The sequence below is a fragment of the Gallus gallus genome, chromosome 4, assembly GCF_016699485.2.
Source record: "Gallus gallus isolate bGalGal1 chromosome 4, bGalGal1.mat.broiler.GRCg7b, whole genome shotgun sequence".
Lineage (NCBI taxonomy): Eukaryota > Metazoa > Chordata > Aves > Galliformes > Phasianidae > Gallus > Gallus gallus.
Genome location: NC_052535.1, coordinates 6,453,937 through 6,478,434, shown reverse-complemented (window position 1 = coordinate 6,478,434; position 24,498 = coordinate 6,453,937). Strand labels below are relative to the sequence as shown.

The 24,498-nt window shown below is 36.4% G+C and overlaps 1 long non-coding RNA gene across 2 annotated transcripts in view; it reads right to left on the bottom strand.

Annotated features, from left to right (window-relative positions):
• Positions 1–954: 954 nt before the first annotated feature.
• LOC101748814 overlaps positions 955–24,498 on the bottom strand; it is a 64,652-nt gene continuing 41,108 nt past the window's right edge. The window contains exons 4-6 of one of the 2 annotated variants that reach the window (XR_005859982.2): positions 15,424–15,490; positions 14,510–14,714; positions 955–13,968 (exon numbers count right to left, since the gene is read on the bottom strand). This is a non-coding gene — a long non-coding RNA (uncharacterized LOC101748814). The remainder of the gene's footprint in view (positions 13,969–14,509; positions 14,715–15,423; positions 15,491–24,498) is intronic. The other variant, XR_005859981.2, reaches the window with a different exon arrangement.

Sequence of the window (24,498 nt, the reverse complement as noted above, 5' to 3'; positions counted from 1 at the left end):
CTGAAAGTTATAAATCTTACAGCAATTCTGCTGTAGTTTTCACAAACTTGTTTTGAGAGTCTATGGCAAAGTAATCCATACTCTTCATTATCTGTACGTATTGGCTGGCTGACAGCTCCCAAAAATGCAGGTGACCCAGACTAATAATTTTTATCTCAGTCCTGTGCTTTAACCAGATCTTCATCTGAGAATGCCAAAATCAGAAAATTCGGATACTGAGATATCAGTTTCTGATGTTAAAAATGGCAAGAGAATGATAGATATGAAAAAGTATTAGAAACTGTGCTCTTTCTCTCTCCTTTCTACCACTTTAAATATCAGCGTTCCCTACACAGATGCAATAGAGTGTAAATAAGAGACCTGACCATGCGGAAGCTGAAACATGTTGTAATGAGATGGCAACACATTCAAGATAGCAAGTGTTTGTAATAAACAACCCTTAGCTCTATTTATCATTACTCTGGGATATCTAGATACAGACACTAGTACTGAAATGGGACCATAAAAGTGAAACCAAACACATTCAGAAACCCTTTTTCTGATAAGCTCAATCTCACAGAGGTTTTTGCATGAGTAAAATGAATGTACTTGATTGACTGGTACCAAACAGTAGATAGTAAAGCTTGCCAACAGATTATCAGCGCTTCAGGGGAAAAAATATCTAGTTATGTTAGAAAAGGAGTCACTGAGATATATTTGGCAGTAAAACAGTTGCATGAAGAAAAATAATTTACTTTTTCTAACCAGTGTACCTTAACATATCAGCATGCTTGTACAAGTTGCCCAGAGAAGTTGTGGATGCCCCATCGCTGGAGATAGTCAAGGCTGGGTTGGATGGGATCCAACCGGTAACAACCAGCCCATGGCAAAGAGCTGGAAATAAGTGATCTTTAAGGTCTCTTCCAACCTAAGCCTTTCTATGATTCTATGATATCCAGGAGAATGTGCTCTTGCTTTTATGAAAAGGCATGCAGTTTTATTGATTTAATTTAAAGGCATGAATTTCTCTTAAATATAACATTTCAATAAGGAAGCTATACATAAGCTTCCTTAAAGGTGCATGCAATCCAGGCAATAAATCCAGAAATGCATTATTCTATAACACAAGTTGATTTCATTGAATGATTTAATGCAGTATGCATTCGATTCAGTTCTTAATGTACCTAATTCAATCAGTTGATGTTTCTCATTTGAAAGGTGATGAATCTTGATTGAAGTGATATTCTGGATGCTGTGAATGCTACATCTAATTCAGAAATACAGTTGATGCACAGAATGCTATCACAGATGCAGGAAGTCGTATCAGTAACTCAGTGGTTGCATGTCATTCAGGGCAGAGTCTACTGAACAGACCTCCTCTGCAGTTTGGTATGAAAACATACATGCAAACAACATGACAGACACAAATGTGAACTGTGGCACACAGAAAGGAAATAGAAGAAGCTTAGATATTGCAGTAAGATAAGCCAAAAAGCAAACTCGTATTTCAGATCACCTGACACTTTCACACAAGCATAGTGCAATTGCTACAGATCTAATGTGGCAAGAAAATTCTGAGTTTCCTAAAACCAGTAAATGAAAAGTAATGTTTTTCCTGTTATTATTGGGATGTTTTCAGAAAAAAATGTATCTAGCAAATGCTTTTTGCTTATTTTTTTCTTTACTTGACACACTATTCATACTTAGGAAGGTCAGAGGCAGTAAGGCTACAAGAAGCTGTGTTTCTTATGATGTTTGTCTGAGGGTCTGTGTGCTTGGTGTATCTTCAACTTCTATTGACACTGAACATCTTCCACAAGACTAATGGGAGCAATGTACTCCTGTCCCGATTCTGTCTTTTGCCATAAGTGGAGCCACACTGAGCTTTTTTTTTTTTTTTTTTTTTTTTTTTCCCTTCCCCCAAGGGATCATAATAGGCAACGAGCTGAAAAAGAAAGAGCAACCCCAAGGATTTTCCTTCAGGGTAACTCTTCGTACTATGAAAAAATGTAGTTGGAAAGCTGGAAAGCCAGCTAACAAAGCTAATTCTTAGCTAACTAGGAGGACAGCAATTTCTATTATAACTATATAAGGAAATGAAACTGCTGTATTTTCAGTTTATTATTGCTTATTTTTATATCTGACGTATTTCATCTCTGTGTGCTGTCATTGAGACCAAGAATAAAAAGCAACATTATTGGGCGTAATGCTAATGTTCATCTTACTTTTTTTCCTTAGTGTTAGAGGATTTGAATCATAACTAAAATTTTGTACTTTAAGTGAAGAAAAAATTTATTTTAAAAATTAAGTATTTGCAACAGACAAGGGGGGATGGTTTGGTTTGAAACTAAAAAGAGGACACTTAGGTTAGGAAGAAAGATGTTTTTTACTCAGAATGGTGAGGGGCTGGAACAGGTTGCCCAGAGATGCTGTGGATGCCCTAGAGACTTTCAAGGCCAGGTTGGATGGAGCCCTGGGCAGCCTGATAGTGGTTGGCAGCCCTGCCCATGGCAGGGAGTTGGAACTGGATGATCTTTAAGGTCACTTCCATCGTAAGCCGTTGTATGATTCTTAAACCAGTGTAGCTCTCCTAGTCTTGGCTCAGATAAATTGGAGTCTGGTGGATGGGTTCTTTACCCAAGAGAAACAAGCTTTCTCATTTTGAGGCCAACTGTGCTGCAAAGAAATGGACCTCTACTAGCAAAGCTGTTACAAAGCAGCCAGTGAATACTTCTAAAGCAATGTAAAATTTGGTTTTCTGAATTGTAGGTTCTTTTATGAGTATTACATGGATGGGTATGGAAGATGATTTCTGACTGTTTGCTTGCTTGAATTGGGAGAAATGACCTTGTGACTTTATTATAGTGAAATTGAAATAATAATAACTCTGCTTTTTGAGAACTTCAGCACTTTTTCTAGTGGATCTGGATTGGGAATGAGATGTGTAAAGATTGTACTGAGATTATGGAGAACTGTACATTGAGAGACACATAAAATTGTTATTCTGAGTCTGTAAGTATAAGTAAACATTAAGCAGATTTTTTAAATATTCTAGGATCCAAATTAGATACTGTTCTGCATGTTAAAGCATACTGCTGGAGGAGCTTTTCTCATTGGCTGTGCCACATAATTGCAAACTGTCAATAACTTTACTCCCCTCCCTCCAGATTGTTACCTATGTGTGCATATATATATTCATACATATATTCACAATGGGGAATGAAAGAAATTGTGAGAAGAAATCCCTAAGTAACTTTGCTGCTCTGTATGAATTATCTAGACCCACACTTTGCTGGCAGATAAGGTTGTTGACTAAAGAAAAGAACCTCATAGCAAATACAGTTCTGTGAGTACTTACATTAAGGAATACGAAGGTAAAAGCATTATTAGGTATGCATATTTCAGAAGACATCATGTTATTAAACAGTGTGAACGTGAACTGAAAATTTGATATTTTGCTGAGACAATCACACGGCATAAAGTGGAAAAGTTTGGCAGTGAATTTGGTTAGGAGTGAATACGATCTATTTTTTTCTATCATCAATCTTTCTTACATCTAGCTTGAAACAATAGTTATTAATAATTCTACTTTAGAATCAAGTGGCCTACAAAGACAAATGACAAGAGGCTTGATCTGAAAACATATTTGCTATCAAGGTGAATTGTAATTAATGTGTTAACAAGCAGCAAAGCTTGTGGAAAATGCGTGCAAATGCTTCCCCCAGAAGAGAGCAACTTAGCCTGGTTGTTCTACAGGGCCATCTGATTTGGAGATACTTAAACACTGATTCATCAAACCCAGATTACCTTCAGTAAAAGATTGCAAGTGTCTGCTAGATCATAACACAACCATTAGTTGTTTTTAGCCTGATGGAAGTTTGCAATTAGTACAGATTTCCTACGTTTACAATGTCTTCTGCCTTTCCAGAAACTTACCAAAATTAGTGACTTGCAAAAATGGCATTCATTAATGTCTTTACCTATCTAGGATGTAAGTTTTTATCACAAACCCTATGAGTTACAAATGTCTTCTCTAACTCTGTTAGGAGAGTTATGCATTGTTTCCCAATCACTCTTCTGGGGGGGAAATGTTGCCTTCTGACACAAACGACTGATAACAGATGACTAGGATATAGCTTCATGATGGCAAGGCTTTTCTCTTCAAAAGCAGGTAACTAATGTTTTAGGCCAGTGCTTCTTGATGAACTCCCACAAGTCTGAATTTCTGAAGGTGTTCATCATTGGGTGTGTGTGTTATCCCTAGTGTTTAGTACAAAATGTTGTATGTACAAACAAGTTCATTAAAATTGCAAGAGCCTGTAGCACATTTGTAACAGCTTGCCCAAAGGTTAACATTTATAGTTTTGCGCTGCCAACATCCTGCTTTTATGGGGCACATTTGTATGCTAAATTGCCTATTATGTTAAGCTGTAAGTTCCCATTTAGCAGCATCAGGAACAAGATTTGACTATAAGTGTTTAGATTTTATTAGTGCTGTGCTCATCTTCTTAACAGCTCAAACTTCCTACAGGCTGAAATTTTGCTGCATTCTCTACAGAGGTACTTATGTACAAGCTGTGTTGAGAAATGGCTGAGGATAAGGAGAATGGAAAGACATATAAGTCGTTGCTCACTGATTGGGAAAAGGTGCCTTATTGCATCTCACCTCTGAGAGAATCCTAAATGTCATGTTTAAGCAATTATTGCATCTAAACCAATCTCGGTAACAACTCCTTTTCTAGTTAACAGGACCAAAAAAGGTCAGCTGAAAATGTTTCAAGAAAGGTGTTTTTATTGCAAAGTAAATACATGCAGTCATTTCACTTCTGCTGTAGGTTACTTCCCAATGCACAACCAACAGAATGAAATGTGATATGCCTGCCACGTAAACAGAAATGGCAACTTTTTGTTGTATATGCAGTTCACAAAGGTAAAAGAAATGCATTTTCTAATGAAATTGTGTTGATTGTTATCTTCCCTCAGTAACATGTACTTCTCTGGAGATTCTGGGACTATGGGAGCCACTGATTATCACAAAAGATTTTCAATACTAGGTTGCCAGTTTGTCAGAGACAGAGCCTAATTTCACGTACTGCTTTAAAAACTTCTGTGACTATTTGCCATTTGTAGTAGAGGTTGAAGTCTGTTAGTGGCAACTGACTATTGAAAGGGACTTGACAAAAATGATCAGAATCCTGCTCAAGGCCAAGATCAGACTTTACTTGCAATTTGAAAAAAAAAAAAAAATTGAGTTGTTTATTTTTGAATGCCTCTGTCGAAAGTGAGAATGTAAGAAATTAAAATAGTGCTCTACCCCTAAGCTTTTTCTAGCTTGCTACAAAACAGGATTCAAAAGAGATGTGCTTCATAGGCTTACCAGGCTAGTTTTGCAGATTAATTTAATTTCACATAGTGGGGCTTTTTTCGTAGACCATTGACGAGCTATAGAAACATAAGCCATTTAAAACTCCTGTTGGTGTTATGATTAAACTGCAACTAGCTGTTGGCCCCAATCATAACTACAAAACACAAAAAGGGAACTTCAGTGTATTCCTACCAAAAAAAAAAAAAAAAAAAAAAGAGAGAGAGAGAGAGAGAGAATAACAAATCTGTTTTGATACAATGGCATTTTCCTGGAGGCAAGTGGGGAACAAAGGTAGGTGTAAAATCTCTGGCATGACCTATAGCTGAAAAAGGCTACCCCACTCACTAATGAAATAGGATTGCAGAGAGCTCTGAGTATGCTGTACAGAACTCAAAAATTTACTGAGATCATAGGAGTTGGGAGCGAGAAAGATGCTTTCCATGTAAAATACATTATTTCCAGTAGGCAGAGGGTCCACACTGAAAGCTTTGAGGTCTCTGACAGAACCTGTCTAACTGAACACCTTGTCTGTGTTGGCAGTAAGGGCTGCAACCCCTTGCAAATGCAGACAGGGCTTTACCTATTAAGGCAGACTGTAGGGAAGAGATGTGGAAAGTAGTGCAGAAAGTTTTTGGTGTTTTTTTTTTTTTTTTTAATGACCTATTTAAAGTTGCATTTTTCCAAATCATTTAAGGAAGAGACTTAGTTAATGCTACTTAATCAAAGTTCTCTGCAAATAACTTAGAGGTGACAGGTCAGCAAAGACAAGCTTATTTAAAGACTGTATTTTAAGATTTAAAATGCTAAGAGTCTTACCAAGTCTAATCTGCTAAGAATTATAATAAAGTATAAGAGAAGTTGAAACCTTATTTATTTCAAGATCAGATTTATTATTTTTTGAAGACCTTACAGGCAAAGAAACAGACAAGAATTAACACAACAACTCTCTTTCTAAAAGCACCCAGCCTATCTATTCAGGTAATTGGATGATGATTGGTGACTTCTGTTATCCAGAGTATTTATGATTTCTGGTTGATTGTTCTCTATGGTCTAAATGAGTTCCTGTATTTAGGCAATTGAAGCTATTCACTCTGGGGTTATTTTCAGTACTCAGACATGATATAACATCTGTAAATATGCTGTGACACTGTGCTAATACTAAGTTCTTGGTTGTGAATTTATTTTTTTAAAGAGTTGTTGCTGTAGTTTGAAATTAAAATAGTGACCTTAGCAAGTACTATCATTATTATGCCTTCAGGGGACTTAGACATGCTCTCATTCACTCTGATATGCTATTTCTGATTAGTTTGGTGTTCTGAGCTTATTATTTTGCTGAAGAGACAAGAAAAATAAAAAGGGGGTGGAGGGCTGTGTTGCTTTGTTCAGATGCATTTCATAATAAACCACTACACAGTAGGATTCTGATTTCAAGATCGTAATTGGAATGGTATTTTAATTAGAAATGTACACCTAGAACTTTACTTTTCCCATGTCAGAGTTAACTTGGTGAATATGTAATTGAGGAACAAAGCCCAAGTGATTTTCCGTTTTTTATTAGGATAAGAGAAAAGTAGGGGGCATCCGCTGAAGGCATTACAAACTCCTAGAATGAAAGAGAGAGAGAGAGCTCATTGCTGTAATGTGGTGCTCAGAGCTGGGAAAGGAGAAAACATCAGCTAATGAAATCGAGTGAACCAGAAGTTCAGCATTTCAAAGACGTCTTGACATAACCACTGATATATTACTAGCCTAAATCCAAAATATAACTCAACTGAACATTCAGGTTTTTGAGAGTGACAGGATCTGAATGCCCTTTTTATATCTAAACGCTACTTGAATTACAAAAGCTCAATAACGCAAGAACGAGGTTTCAAGAAGGGGGGAAGAAGACTGAACTATTCTTTAAATCAGTACTATCCCTCACAAAAAAAAAAAAAAAAAAAAAAAAAGTAACCTAGGACCTGTTTTTAGATCCATTTGAAGATCTGTGATGCATATGAGTCAAGCACATTAAGAATAAAGCAGCAAATCCAGACAGCTTTTAAAAAACAAATGATTTGCTTTAGTTGGGAATGAAGCAATGAGTGTTTGGAGAATGTTTTTAACACTGACTTCTGGAAAGTACCTATTCAGTGCAGGAAATTTGTTTGATTATTTCCACAGGTAAACACTGTATTTATTACGTTCAGAAAACAACAGGAATTTACATAGCTGAGCCTACACGTACACTTGTAGCATTTTTCTTCTCCTTTACATTCATAATAAACATGAATTATATATGGAGACAGCCATGCTTTGTTTAAACTGCTACACTAAGTACTCCTTGACAGCAGTAAATCAATGGTTTGCTTTCTCATACATTTGATTGAATGTAATAACTTGAAAAAAAAATTAATCCAAGGGATACACAGGGATTCTTTACAGCTAAACAGTATTAAAAGAATAATACTGTTCCATTGTTCATACATTTGCTGTTTGCTGATGGTCACACATTACTGGCCTTGTGTATTATTTGTCTAATTATTTGATTCTCAAAGTTATTTTGCATAACTTAATGCTCTCACTTAAACTGGTGGCTGAAAAAATTATTTCCTCATTCTCCAACTAATCAGCCAATTAACACTGGCTTTTGAAGATATTAACCAGATTCTGATTTCTATTTCTGCCATCAAATTAAACTCAAAGCTCTTGGTATTTTTTATTGCCAGTATTGGCATAAATTTTACATACAAATATACATATGATACTAAAATGTCTGTAATATTCCCTGTGAGTTCCAGTTAGGCTGTTTGGATACATTAGGAGAGAATGAGTGAGTGAGATTGTTTGGAAGGTGTCTCATCAGACTTCTGCTACATGGTGCTGCCAAATTAATGGTGAAAACAAGACTGGATGTACGGTGACATTCTTTGGACAAAAATGCAACATTAGGTAATGAACTTGCAGAGCTTATTCCAGTATGTTGCTATGTGTTTTAGAAGTGGAGAAATAGGAACAGATTATGGGAGAGAAAGAAATACTAGGTGGAATATTTGTGTTTTTCTGTATTTGTTGAGTGAAATCAGTGCACTAGGAACATCTTTTTAGGACTCTATCTCTCTTCACCCTTGCTGATGCTAATGGTTTTCTTCATTAAGTGTTGCAATGCTGGATAAAGCCTGCACCTAATTATTACTGAACTGGATCTACCAAATAATGTGAGCTCAGACTATCCTTGCCACATCTGAATCAACTTCCTCCACCAAAAACGTCAGTTAAGAGAAGTTTGATTTGCTATATAAAGGTCCAAACAATTATGTAAGAAGGTCTCATTATTGAAAAGTTGGAATATAGACCGTTACAAAGTCTTCTAAAGATAAAAGTGACCAGAAAGAAGAAACAAACTGTACACTCTGACTTTTATACTAGTTAAGTGACTGAATCTCCATGAAAATGTGCAGACACTTGCCCAGGGGGCATGTTCAGTATGGTGTCCTGCAGACTTTCTTTCTCCAGGCTGCATTCCAAGACCCAAACATGATCTTTGAGGTTTGGGGAAATCTGCTCTCTGCTCCTTGTAGAGGGGGAGAGACTATTTCTATAGAGAGAAAAAATTGAACCTGAAATCTTCATCTACAAGTATTTCTTAATCTTTGATTCAATAAGGATGGAGTTTCAGTTTCTTGCCATTTTGACCATTAGCTGCCTGTTCCTGGAAAACGTTGATTAGGAACTGTCTTGCACATGTCCAGATGTGAGTACTGCCTGCTAAGACAGTAAATGGAGTCAGTTAACAACTTTGTCATGGACAAACTATTTGCCATAGTTTCAGGGCTGGAACAAGTGAGCCTTACTTCTAATGAAGAAGGAATTATTATGTGTTTCTCCCCTATGAAGCTTATGCTTTCTCCAGTATAGTCTATATTCTTACATTAAGAATTTAAATAACAATTCCAGCAACCACATAACTGAGATCAATGCATGTAAGTCATTATTGGTTCCTGTTTGAGGCTGGCAGTGACCAAATCTGTTTGGGACAAGAAGCTTCCAAAGGCATGAGCTTGCTTTTAGGAGACAAGAGGCTTAATTGTTAGCAGTACTATGAAAAATGTCTCTTTGCTTTCTGCCAGCTCTGTGTAAGGTTTCTGAATAGTTTGTGTGCAGCCAGAGGTATTGATGTTTAAATGATCAAAAACGCAGCTTTGAACATTTTTGTCTTCAGGCTTGGGTATTTTCTTATACTTTTTCAAAAATGAAATGAAGCCATTGTATAGCTGCGGAGGGAAGACAAACAAGCTCCTGTTATATAGATGACAAGATGTTAAAAGTAAAAATCCCAGAGTCATTGTGAAGTATAGAACTGTGTATAGAACCTTTCTCCAAAAGGTGTTTCAAGGTATAAGGAGGGATAATTAAAAAATAAAATAAGCAAGCCTGATTCTGGGATGAGTTAAAAAAAAAAAGAAGAAAAGAAAAAAGAAAAACAACAACAAAAAAACCCTCTTCATTTTGTCCTTGAAACCTCACAGAGAAAAATACTTCATAAAAGCACCAGAGGTATTTTTCCAGTAACTGAAAGTGGGCCTCTGTCATTTGCTGTAAAGATCTGATGCACTTTAATCCTTAGGGTTATTCACTGCATTTCCACTTAGGCACTTACACTTTCTCTCCCTGACTCTTACACTGTCGTATGTATTAGCATGCTAATAAATGCACGTGGGTGTACCTTGCTGAACAACTGCTATCAAAATATTATCTTCCATTTCTGTTTCAGAGTGTGCTAAAGTTTTGTTACAAGTTGTCCTAAGTACCCAGATGGCCACAGTCACCAAATTCATGGTCAAATGTCTCATTTTTCATAATCTTTTTGATGTCATTTTAATGACATTAATACATTTTCATGTAACGTAAGAAGTGGTAACTCTCTGTGTATTACTCCACATTACTGAATGATGTGAATAGACGTTTCACTGAAAATTTCTACTTGAAAGGTCTGAGAAGCTGGACAGGTAAAAATTCCCAAAGGTAAGTGTTTATTTAGAAAAATCATGTAATTGTCAAATGAGAGAGAGATTATGATGGTTGGATAGGGCTGTTGAATCTCAAAAGCCAAGTGACAATGAAAATAAAATAGCACTTTGAATTAAGATGACCTGATTTTATTTCCCTTCTCCCACTGAATGGTTTTAATAACTTTTAAGGACTGTGCTGTTGTGCATGACTACGCTGGTCTTGCATCTTCCTCTGTAGTACGAGTCCTCCTCTGCATTTTTTTTTTTTTAATATAAATTGCAGTGAAATTAAAATGATTGATAATTGAGTTTGTAAAACAGTATGGCAGTCACCAAAGCGAGGCTAGTTTTGATGTTGCCAAGATGCTTGCTGCATTTTTTGCTGCATTAAGGGGAAAGAAGAAAGTCAATTCCCAGAGAACATTTACTGTCTAATCTAAGGACTGGTTGTCCTTCCATTTTGTTTAACCTCTTTTCAGATGTTTGATGGAATGTGGACAGGTAATTGAGTGTAGGATCAAGTCTTATTCCTGGAATGGCTTTTAGGGCTACTGAAGTAAATTCTCTCAGTACAATAACATCAAGAAACCTTTAAGTAGAACATCTTGCATTGTGGTCAAAGAGATTCAAAATGTAGCATTGTAATAAGCAAGGTTGTTAAAAATAAGCCAACTGAAGGCAGTAGGCTTCTCATATACAAACAAACATTCATCCTTAGCAGGAAAACAACAGCAAAAGCACAAATTCAGAGGATTTTTTTTTTTTTAAGTACAGCATACAGTAATAAAATGTGTTAAATCCAGTAGTGCATAGTCACTGCTTCCTTTTCCCTGTACCTACAATGTATGTGAGTCTGCCTTGCTGTCTCCTTCAGTTCAATTGAGGGTGATGATCACTTGCTGCCAAACCAAAACGAAAAGCAAACTGTTATTCTCACAGCAGTAACAAGGTGGTGGTTTTTTTTTTTTTTTTTCAATGAAGGAGCATGTGCGCTCCAATTATTTGACTTCATGTCAAAAAAACTCGATGTTGGCTATGTTTGCTCTCTCCTTTCCAGTCAACGTGCTTACAGCACTGTATTTTCTAATCTTTCTGGTGCGCAGGCTGACACTGCAGCACCACAGTATAGTCTGTTACCTTCTGTCACGTCTACTTAGATCTAAAGTAACATGTATATACTAAGACACAACCTGATGAAACACAGCACGTTGGCAACATAAAGTCCTGCTCCTTGGCCTTGGGGACAAGTACAGAAACTGAAATACTAATACAAAGACACCGCAGGCAATAGTACATTTGTTTACTGCCCTCATGGGTGAAATGAAAATTATTCCATTTTCAGTGATGACAAATTTGGTAATATTTAAAGAAAACATTTGCTGAAATGTGTGATCTCAGCATAGGGTTTGTTTCTCACTACTTATTTTTCAAATGTTAATGAGAAAATTATAAATGAAGAGAGGACCAATGTAAGTAATTTCTACTGCTTATTAGAAACCAGTTAAATATGATTAAACTGTATATGAGCTTTTTCTCCAATCCCATTCATGAACTGAATTTTATTCTGTAAAAGTATTTTTGTAGAAGGATCATATATAGAAAGCATGTCATGACAGATTTATCAACAAATTCAATTAAACTAAAAGCTAGAATGTCTGCACTAGCAAAATTGTACATGAGAAATTGCCTCATGAAGTTAATGATAATACATTATGTCTACTGATGATCCAGCCTTCTGGCTCCAATTAAGCTTCAAAAACAGCTAAAAGTAAACCAGAATCCTTTGCACTGTCAAAACAAAGGAATACGACCCTTTTAAACTTAACATGAACTGAAGGCTCATAAAGATCTTACTAAAAAGAAATTGTAAGGTGTTTATTGTCAGTAGAAGATAATGGATGGGTACATTCAGGAAATAAAGCTACTGCTCAACATTTAGATGAAGGGGGGAGGGTCCTCTCTGCAGCTACCTAGCATGCTGAATTCAATGGTTCATCTCCTGTCTTTTCCAAGTAGAAAGGAAATTTCATTATTATAAATACCATTTTCTCTGGTAGGCAATCAAGCTGGGGAGACAGATCATGACCAATATTTATTAAAACACCTTTTACTACTTAGGTTCACATATATTTATATTATGAATAGACTCAAGCTTTCATTATTAGCCACAGCTTTATAATAATTAATAATTCACACCATACATCCATTTACAGTTCAGACACACACATGCTCTCATAGGGTTACTCACAGTTATGTGGACGGAGTAACAGCTGGAGGCCAACTGAAAGAGTGGCCTAGAGGTAGGTCTGGGAGACCCATTAGGGTGCATGTATTACACCAGGGTCTGTCAGAATACTGCAGCCTCTACCCTCCTGGGTATGATCCATGTGATACAACCTATTGTTGATGCTACTATGTACCAGTTGCTTTGAAAAAATTCAGTACAATTTGGAGTTCTATCACTTTTTGCAGGTTCAGCTGGACCATCAGTCTCCTCTTATCAGACCTTAGAAGAATTTAAGCACTATTTCTTTGCATGTGTGTATCTTCTCTTCAGCCTGCTATTTCCTGTTTGTTTTTTTCTTGATCGCCTGTCCATCTGTATGTTGGTTCTCCTAGATCTGTATCTCACCAAGGACAGAACTTTCACAAGGGTTTACACAAAATGCTACGATACATTGTCACTTGTACGCCTGCCAGGTTATACGTAAAAGGTGGAGATCCATCTTCAAATCCACATTGTGCATACTTGCACTATGTAGTAATGCTAATTAATGAGTAGGATTCATTTTCTTTACCCTCCTGGCTTAACATATTTGCAGCTCTTTTTGAAAGGCAATGTCAGTCAAGTAATTCATATACAGGTAAGAAAAAGAGCTGTAGAGCTCTCATTTCTTAATTTTTAGGTTCAAGAAGAGGGAAAAAATATCACTTATTGGATTTAACTATTGACCATATCATTGATGCTTTGGGAATAAAGGACTCTCTTCTGTTCTGTTGGAGTGCTGCTGGACCTCATCTTGCTCACATTAGTCATTAACTGAAGAATAAGAATGTTGATTTTGCTGCTTGAGTGCTATCTGCTTGTTATTTTTTTTTTCATGTTGGGTACAGGTTGCTGTCTGTTAAAAGACAAAAGAAAATCAATACTAGTGTTGAAAAGGAACTTTGTGTATTCAGCTTTGCAAAGTTCTCCTGTGAGCACCAAGAAAAGAACTAGTAATAAGGAAAAAAAAAATTAAAAAATACCAGACTTAATTGCCAGTGCACACATAAAGCAATGTTGTTTTCCCAATTGCAGAGAACAGAGTAAAAAATAAAGAGAGGGTGAAGCATTTTCCAAGGAAGATATAAACGGACTGATGACATACATTTGCATTTCAGCTGTACGTTTACGCCCTTTCATTTAACACTGATGTGTCTTGAACAGTTTGTTGATATAGTGTGAAAAATTGAAAGAGAAAAATGAATTCTCCATATTTAAAATACTAGGAAAAAGGCAAGATTTTTATTTCTGTTGTTAGCAAGAATTATTGAATCATCACTATAATCTTTTAGGTTCCAGTCTCTGAATATTTCAGTGCGTTCATCTCAGCATTCTGAAGATGAGGAAACCTTAAATAATTTATGATCCTATCAGGAAAAAAAAAATGGTGAGTCTGCAGTGCTACGTTTTGGCTCTTTTTATTTTTTGTTCTTCTTTAAATTAGTTATGCAAGGGAAGTAGATATATTCTCTGCCTGTTCCTGAATTAAGATACAGATAAAAAAAATTAAACAGAGCAAACAAGCTAGATATTGAGCCACTAGATTGAGTTTGATTCTCTACTGTACTAGTCTCTTTTCCTCTAAATTTCACACTGAATTTCTGACTAATTTCTAATTAGTTACAAGAATATTTTTCATATACCTTGATACCACAATGAAAAGGCTTAGGAAGAAATCTGTAGTGTCTTTTCTGGTAAGAAGCAGAACATATCATTCACCTGCGAAAAACTTGCCTACTAAGACTAGAATTAATGATGTCTGGTGCTGGGCTTCTCTGAGATTCCCATATAATTTGTGAGTTGCTTGCCAAGACAGACCTGCTCAACACAATTAGCTTTTCATGTACTAACGGGAGCAGGAAGAGCTGCCAGCAAAGAAGACAAGTAAAACAATCCTAAAATACCTACCAGTTTGCTGGGAGGTGAGACAAGGTACACTGTATGATGAGTTGGGAAAAGAAAAAGCAGGCTTGGTTGTCTTCTGTTCATTGACACCATTTCACAGAGCATATGTAACAGCAGGAAAGGAGGAAGGACACCAGCTATTAGATACCGATGTCTGCCAGTTCTGTAGCTTTCACTTTACTGCTTTTGGTGGTTACCTTGTAAAAACCTATTTAAAAGAAGCAAGATGAAGTAATATGTACCACTGTGGCGCGTTGTAAGAAACTTCAATCTTCTGTTATCCTTCTCATTTCTTTGTCAACCTGGTCAATCTTCCCACTTCCCCCATCTGTAGTATTAAGTGATTTGATTGATCATACTAGACTCTGAGACATAAAGTATTCAGAAGGATGTGAAGAGTTGCACTGGCTGTTTACATAGGAAACATCATTTAGAAACCAGACAGAGAACAGTGCTCTGCGGATGAATGCAGATACATACTTGCCACCTATCTGGCTACATGTATGTATGTTTCATAAGACTAGAATTAACTTCTCTCTTCAAAAAGCTGACACTAAAAGGACGCTCACTCTGAGGGACATGGTTTCATGGGCGGGGAGGTGATGGGTTGATGGTTGGACTACTTTTGAATTATTTCCAACCCTAGTAATTCTATGATTGTACGATAAAGAAACACAGTCTAAGCTTGGAAGTCACATACTTTTTGAGTAGATGAGAAAGATTTGCCTATTAAAATCTATGAGTACTAAATGGAATCCTGGGGCATATTTCTTTAGGAATTTTATAGGTAATCACTGGAAGAATGCAAGATGTTGATTTTGAAGAAAATAGCCATTCCTTTGTCAGTGTAAGGCTAAAGTTCTTTGCTAGAGGTTTTTTAACACTCTCTTCAGTGAACACAAAAATAACTTCCTCACCTCACATCCAGCTCCAGCCAGCTTTGGAAGTTTGAGAGATAACTTGGTATTGCTCCACCAGCATACACTAGAAAAAAAGAAGAGAGAAAATGCTGATCCAGGAATCCTTTTAATTCAAGCAATTAAAGAAGTACAGTTCTGAGCAAAGCAGTTTGTGTTTATACTCTACATATTATGCAATTAAAAAAATAAAAAAATCAAAAGCTCTTAGGGACTGCACTTATTTTTTAATGAAATCAATGTCTGCATCTAGTTACTAATAAGTAACTCTCAATAACAGTTCCTTACAAGAAAGTTAGTTATTTCAGCTTCAGGCAGATAAAAGGATTATTAGAAAACTGAGTGTGTCTGAATGTTTAAACATTCTTGAAAAACAATACTTTGACATCAGCTCAAGCCCATATAAACAAAAATAACTTTCCCACTAAAAGCAAAGGAGGACACAGATTTTATGTGATGGATTCTGGACTGGTGATAACATCTACGATAAACACACAAATAACCAACCTTTTTAGAATCATGACTGTGGCAAATTTTGTCAGAATTTTAACTAATAAGGTGTGCTTTTTTTTTTTTTTTTTTTTTTTTTTTAAATCTACCCACTGCTATCTTATACTTATTAGGATTTTCCGCTGTAGCATGCATCACACTACGCAGTAGACTTACTATGTAAAATACCAGCAAAAAAGGTTGACATAATGACTCATTACAATTTAAATCTTATTACACAAAGCTTCATTCAAGTCAATATACATAGTACAGAACGGCAGGGGTACATTTTAGCCTGGTGTGAGCAGAATGAATCATGCAATTCTCATTACAGTTAATAGAAGGAACAGATCTATTGCTGCATGTGAGCCCCTGGAAGTGCACCACACAATTCATATTTGAATCATGCTGGGAAATGGCTACTCCAGTAAACAGACAAAGTACACCAGCAATGTTTTAAACTTTAAAGTTCATCTGATTCAATTTTTTTGGAAAGGACATTTCTTCATATTAATAACCTAGTACAAATACATCATTGGCACTGATGATTACTCCTAATTGCCACAAGGACAAGCAGAGCTTCTCAGAAGCTTAAGAAGTAAGGGACATAAACCATATTAATATGGATCAAGTCTGTCCTCTCTGCTCGTTATCTTCACTGACAGACTGCTATCTTTTCCCTTCCTAGGCTCTTGCAAACATTGTTGTCCATGCAGAAATGGTTATTACTGAACCTGGCTTCTCCCTTATTGAATTTTAGGATATATTTTTAATTATTATTTTTGTATAAACTATGCTTGAAGACTAATAGCTTATATACTTATGGTTTTAGTTGCTTGTTTTACTAATGGCTTGTTCCAGCTAATTAAAAGAAATCTCCAGGAAATCTCTTTCTTCTGATAAGTAGGTTGCACAAACAGCTTCAAGGAGAATGCATCCTTCTAGCCATAAATCTGTACTTTTAACCAACTGCCAACCCTGACTGCATACTCTGTAGTGGTATGCCTGTAGTTTCACATGCCCTCAAAAAGTGATATTTATCATTAATTATTGGTTGCCTTTTTTTTTTTTTTTTTAAATAAGTATCCTGTAAAGTATGGTTAATTATGGATAATGCTCCTGTGGATTATAATCCAACATCGCTTTTACCGGGCATATCTACATCAAAAAGGATTAAATTCACAAATAAGCACATCTTTCTAGTTAACAAAATGGATTTTTTTCTTTTTTTACTGCAGTTTGGGGATTTCAATTACGTATATGAACTTCAAGAAAAAGTTTTCTTATCTTTTCCTTTCCCTAATTTTTGCAAACCATGAACCCCCCACCTCAATTTTAATTGACATAGCTTGCATTGCTTACAAAACTGAAATAAGTATAATCAAGTCACTTTTCCAATTATCAGACAGAGATCTTTGAGAAACAAAGTTGGGTGTGTTTTGAAAGCAGAAGCTAGCTTGAAAAAAAAAAAGAAAAGAAAGAAAAAGAAGAAGCTTTTATTAAAGATGAAAGCTATACAGAGTGTGCGTTTGAATTCATTTGGAAAAGAATTCAAATAGCTAAAATCCTCAAAGAGCAGAAAGGTGCAGGTTACCAGTACAGCGCTGCTTCTGCAGAATGGCAGCATCATCAGGAATTCAGCTTCATTGCTGAGATTTCACAGAGAAGCAGTAAAGCACCTCTTATCCAAAGGGCTTCCAAAGGCACTTTCTGAAAGAGCAGGGTTTCCATTGTGTCCGTGTTGTGAGCTTGGCAGGGGTATTCATCAACCATTATTGATTTAGAAGGAGGCATGGCTGGAGTGAGGAGGATTGATCTGAATCCTCCCTTGGCTAAGTTAACTATTTGAGAGATCTATTCATATCAAGATGAAGCACTGAAGAATGACCTACAGTGACAGGAAGCGGGTATCTATCTTTGCAGTGTGTGTGTAAAATTCTGGTTTGTTGATCTTGGGTTTGGATTGTATTTACTTATTTTTTTCCTCTCCCCCTTAGCTTTTAGAAACATTATCTTTGCTAAGTCTAGTATTTCCTGTTATTTTTCTTTCCAGGCAATTACCTGAGGGACTAGAGTGGCAGTTTCTACGGAGATGATATGGGGAAGGGAAGTGGGAGAAAGATTTCTCGACTTTCTATTCAAGTTAGTCTGACTTGTGTAAAACCAAATAAGATAGGTAATACCTTAGCTCAACTGTACTGGTCAACCTCTCCTCTGAATTTCCTTTTAATATATGCCAGGGTTATTTCTGTTGTCAGTATTGCCATCCTTGTCTTTTCTGTTTTTTGTATTAGTTCTCTTCCAGAATAATCTACAACTTACCTTTCTCAGAGAGAGGACCAGGGGCTAATGGGGCTCAGGAGAATCACTCTTGGATACTCTTTGATGACGTCCCTTACCTGGACACCAGTTGAACTTGGACTTCCCATCTCTGTGATCATGGGGCCATATTTCATCAGTATGTTTTTGGCCAGCTTTAATATTACATCCCCAACACCCTTCTACAGATCTTATGAGTACCGATTTTCTTTACTGACAGCCATCCAAAATGCTTCTGCAAGGAGCATTTCTCTTCTGTCACATCACAGATAACCTTCCTGTCACGTGCCGATATGGCCTTTCCTTCAACTCGTCATTTCACATAAAGTACTGATACATCAAGTGCCATCACTGATTAACTTCTGATCTCAGCTTGTTCAGTGGTTTACTGGAGTTAGGGACAAACACATTTGTTGTTTGCCTTGTGCTGTTCTTCACAGTATAGAAGTCTTTTCTACAGAAACACATAAAAAGCCATTTCAGCCTTTTTTTCCCTCTCTCTCCCCCTTCAAAAAGCCTTTTTCAGGGAAATACAGATACTTTTTTGCTTATATGCTGCTGGCTCTAGCCCTGTGGCTTCCACTTAGCTGAGTAACATAAGATTTAATCTCTTCCTAAAGAAAAGAAAAGGTGCACACAAACAAAAGAGAACCAGAACAAACAGATATATCTTTCATTATTTTCCTGTTAATCCCAAATTAAAATACTCTGTTACTATTCCCACAATAAATTTGGAAAAGGTGAGACTGTGTCTATACAAAATAGATCCATTACATGAATTAAGCTATTTATCAGCTTCAAATTCTGCACATACTGACAGCTGAATTGTATTTGGTACACACCTTCAGACATCTTTTTCTTTCTGATTATTGTAGTGACTAGCACAACAGGTTACTTAACCTGTGAGTAGGGCTACTGTATGCTACTATGCTATTATTAAAAAAAATTCAGAAGACCAAAGAGTCAGTATGTCAGTTTTATAATAATTCTATATAAATGCTACTGTAATTTAAACTGCTATTGTAATTTAGAATGTCTTTAAAACCAGCCCATTCAGATCGGACAGCCTTGTAGGAAAAGAACAAAGAAGATCATAACCGTTTAAGGTAAGAAATAAACAAGAGCACATAACAAATCCTTTTGAAGATGTTAATTATGAAAAGGAAGGTTCCACTTTTCTGTTTTAAGGCATTCCTGTTAAGTGAACAATAGAAATCACAATCACTCTTTTTCATGATTCATTAATTTAGGGAGGAAACATAAACAGTCCAGTTCTTCTAAAAAGATGACAAGTAAATTTGAAGAGAAATCAAGGACTGTGAAGGATCCAACACCTGTCTAACATATTCTTCTTTCAGAAGGAATTTCTGTTATGGCCCCCAAAAAGATCAGGGTTCTGAGATTTTTGTTATTTTATATGTCTCATCTTTGCTGCTAAAACCACCAGACTGCTTACTGTCTTCCCAATGAAGTAATCATCAAATCATCTTATATTTCCATTTTATTGCCTTTACATTTATGAATCGCAGCATATTGATTTCACCCTTACATTGCACTGAGTTTGACTCCCGCTTAATAGACAAAATGACTATTTGCTTTCTGCAAACCCTACTATCTCTTTCTTTTCTTCTCTGCACTATAATCTGTGACTTACAATAGGCCACTGCTCAGTAAAATGGTGAGGTGCTAGTTCAGCCTAATATTGTTCTTTTTTTTAAATCTAACTGCCAGTCCATTGTTACCGCACTTTTCCAGTACATGCTCTTCAAATTATCTGACTTCCCAATAAGTTGAACAGTGTATTATGTTCACCTGAAAATTGTTCAGATAATTATCTCATACAATATTTGATCCCTTCCCAATGTTCAGTGTTGGCTACTGTTCCCTACTCCATGCTGTGCAGTTCCAATTTATCATTCAACTTCTGTAACGTTGAATATTACGCTGAATTACACATCATAGTGCATTCAATCCTTTGCTGTCTTGGATGTCACATACAGCACTGGATTGTCATTACAGCATCCTTCATTAATTTTTTGTTGTTTTTTTTTTTCTTCTAAACCTTTTCTCACTTCTAAGGCTGCTGATCTGTAACTTAAAAACACAGTGCAAGTCCTATTTCATACACTTAATGAGCGAACATCCTTCATAACATTTGTTGGAAGTGCACGTCACCAAAGCTCCACCAACTCATACTTGTCCCGAGTCTTCCTGTTTCCTTAACCTACTCATTTCCTGTCAAAAGGTTTTCTCATGTTTTTACCAGGAAAGGTATAAATTTGTTCACGTCCATTTCTTATTAGGAGATCAAGTGACATATTAGACCCTAAACACTTTTGCCTTTTCTGGTTTCCTTGCAGAAAAAAAAATAATTCAGACAAGAGAGCACAGTACTCTCACACAGTAGCTTCTGCTTTTGAAATAACAACCTGATACAAAACAAGATGTAATTAATTATGTTTTAAAACTGTAGAGTGCCTTCATCCTCACAATAGCATTTAGCCCAGTGATCCCAGTGAACTCAGGGCTCCCTTAAATCAGCATGAAGTACGTAGATCACTCAGGAAGTAATGCCTCCTATTTATTTCCACAGAATATGTGATAAAAAGAACACGGTAACACTATTTGATAGAGCAAATTCTCAGCTACAAAACACAATTTTTCAGCATAGCCACCACTCTTTGCTAGTGAAAATACATAGCAAAGAACAAGAGCCTGCAAACAGTGCTTGTAGACGTCTGCACCAGCTGAGAAGTCCCGCTGTCACCACTGCTGAAAAGCACCACCCACTGCCTCACCATGCTCACATGAATCATTTCAGTAGGAAGGGACCACTAAAGGTCATCTAGTACAATTCCTCTGCAATGAACCGTCACTGTTTGGTCTCCATAACCATTCAGCAAAAGGGTGCTGAAGGGTGCAATTTTCTTCTAGAAAAATACCATTATTCACTACTTATTGCCCTCAACCTTTTGTCAGCTTTCATCTCTTTACAAATTTTACAGATTTAGGATCACAGTATCATTTGAGTTGGAAGGGACCTTTAAAGGTTACCTAGTGCAACTCCCCTGCAATGAAGAGGGACACGTACAGCTAGACCAGGTTGCTCAGAGCCATGTCCAGCCTGACCTTGAATGTTTCCATCCACCACCTCTCTGGGCAACCTGTTCCAGTGCTTCACTACCCTCATTCTTCTGAAGAAATGTCTTCAGTAAAAAATGAAAACAAAGATTAGCATCTATTCTGAAGAGGTACTTTTCCAGCCCACTGCATAATGACTGCAAAGAGAAAGAATGTTGAATACATATTTTTTAATTATTATTATTATCAATCCCACTGGTTTCAAGTATCTATTATTGCAATGCAAACAAACTAATATATAGAACACTATTTTTAAAAAGAGAAGCTGTAAAATGATAAGCATTTCCAGAATCTACACAAATGCAACAAGAAAAAGATCTGCTCTCACATTAGCAAGACACATTGGTACTTTTGCTAAAGTACAAGATCTGACCTAACTTCTTAATAATTAGGAATATTTCTGAAACTTAATCAAATATTACATTTAGAAATAGTATAATTTTCATTTCCTTTGATTAAAATAGATTTTAGCAATATAGCCTCATGTCTCGTACATCAAACTCCAGAGAAGCAATCAGCACAATAGTTGGTGGTAAGAGAACTTAAACATTTTATTATGGGCAATTTATTATATGAAATAGCACTGAAAATTCATCTTCTATTAATTTTAATCAGGGGCTAGCATTTTAGCAGGCCAATAAGCCAATAAGTCAAGCAAAGAACAGATTAACTAAATGTACATTGGAAAAGACAGTACAAAACCTGCATGTAGAGTAGCTTCTCAGCTGCTCCAATTCTTAAAGAGATTAAAGGTATGACTGTTGTGTATTTCTTCAACTAATTATCATTCTGTATAATGTTAGCTTCCAAGTTGTTTCTCTGGTGCTCTCCTAACAGCAGTCTGCTCATTGCTGCCTGAGACTGGAACTACTACAGGAAAAGCTATACTGTAAATAGCATAAATTTTACTTCATTGAAAATCTTCTCTGTTCCTTTTCTTTCTTACTTTAACCCCAGTGTGGAAAAAGAGCCCTTACCCCACCAAGAAGGCAGTCCTTAGATGGAAGTTCTACACCTATTATTTGGCACTCATTTCATCTGTCCTCAAGTGTATTTCATAACCACAGCTGCTTGCTAACATAAATTAAACCAGCTTTTACACATGGAGTTAACAAAAACATGTGAATGGTGAGGGTAGCAGTGCCATCATGAGAAAAAGGCCTCTCTAAGTTGAGCTATCTACCCCTTCGACAGTGAAGCAGGGGGGAAGCATGGCAGCATTGTTACACAGCACACAGCTGAATGATGGCTGAGCAGAGCTTTCAAGCCTTTTAATCTGTTCTTTGATCATCTCTGAAATAGATCAAGGCAAAGCCATTCCTTTCCTCTCTGACAAAAAGTACTTCTCTATATTAAACATATCCTCCTATTTTATATGGTATCAGAAAATTGGGCTCAGTACATCACCTACTTACTCCATTTCACTCTTCTCAGTATAAAGGCCTGAGCCTAGAACTGCTTTGAACCATGTCCTCCATTGAATAGTCTGAGTGGGGCAATGTCCTTCCTGAACTGAGGCTGGTATGACTGACAAAAGGAGCCATAAGGAATGCTGAAAGAAACAGAACTGTTTGTGTAGAAGGCCTTTAAAACTAAAGAGAAGAATTCTCACAAATGATGCCGTTTGTGGAAGTTGATATTATAAGAATCAGTAGATAGTAAGAAAAATTAGTCCAGATTGGAGTACATTTATCAAAGCCTTTGTTGTCTTAAGAACAGATAGTTCTGTAGTGTATGTTAAAGACATGCTAGGGCATAAAGATAGACTAGTACAAGAAATCAATCAATTTGGGTCAAAACAACTTCTGAAAAGTATGCTTAATAGTCATTGAGAGGCCATGGGGATTCCTTCTATATGGTCTAATAGGTTAATTTAACTCACGACGATATTTTTTCAGTATTTATTAAACAGGTGGACAAAAGACACTTGTAATTTTGAAATTTCCTCTTACTGCTACCAGCAGCAGTTAGGCTCATATGTCATAGAATCATAGAATAGCCTGGGTTGAAAAGGACCACAATGATCACCGAGTTTCAACCCCCCTGCTATGTGTAGGGTTGCCAACCACTAGACCAGGCTGCCCAGAGCCACATCCAGCCTGGCTTTGAAAATGTACTTCACTGTGAAATTTCACAAGGTTCTTCAACAAAGAATCAACACTACTACAGGGTAGGGATGTTGTCTTAGCCACAGTTTTGGTAACCAGGGGGAATATTAAACAAGTGACAGAAAAATAACCTTGTTGGTGAAGAGACACCATGTTTGCTCAGGTTAAATTTAATGAAGAACAGAAAAAAGATGGTCTGTGACCAGCATCTCCAATTTCAAAAGGGCAGCAAAAAAGAAACATTCTCTTAGTTTATTACCAATCTCTCAATTCCTGCATTCATAGATTTATACCCTAAATTTTGAAACAAAACATTTGGAGAATGGAAAGTGCCCTTTAACATATAGTGAAAGAGAAGACACGTTATTAAGGGGACTAGAGAAAACACTGGGATTTTATAATAGTAATAACAGGTAACTTTGAATATTCCTGCCATGAGCATGCCAGGTATTCATTTTTGCATCTGAAAAAACATTCCTATTTCACCACAGTCTTCTGGATGCTAAACTCAGAATCAAAAATAGCTTAAAATTCATCAAGTTAACAGTAGTTACATTGGCACACAGCATAAATCCATATTTTGACAACCTGAAGAAAGTGTTAAGCTTTCTGTTATCTTATTAAATGGTATCAGACTTGCCTTGCATAGAGCACAACAGACTTGATAAATGCTTAGCTTCGGCTACACTCTGCCATTTATTTTCATACTGTCAGACTTAATCCATAACTGCTGTTCAAAGGCAGCTAGCAGGATATGAGGGTGCATCTTGACTCAGTCAGTAGCTGGCCACTGGCAGCCAAAAGCTACAACACTTTATTGTAATTCTAACTGCATCTTGACATAATTCATTTTCATTTTTTATATGCTATTCTCTAAGGAAAAACAATTTATAATCATGATTTAATTAGCTTTTATTTTGTGTCAATTTGTTTAATCTCATTGACTAGAAAGCATGGATTTTTACTGGGAAAAAAAACAAAACAAACTAAAACAATCTAGTATCTGAAAAGGACATGG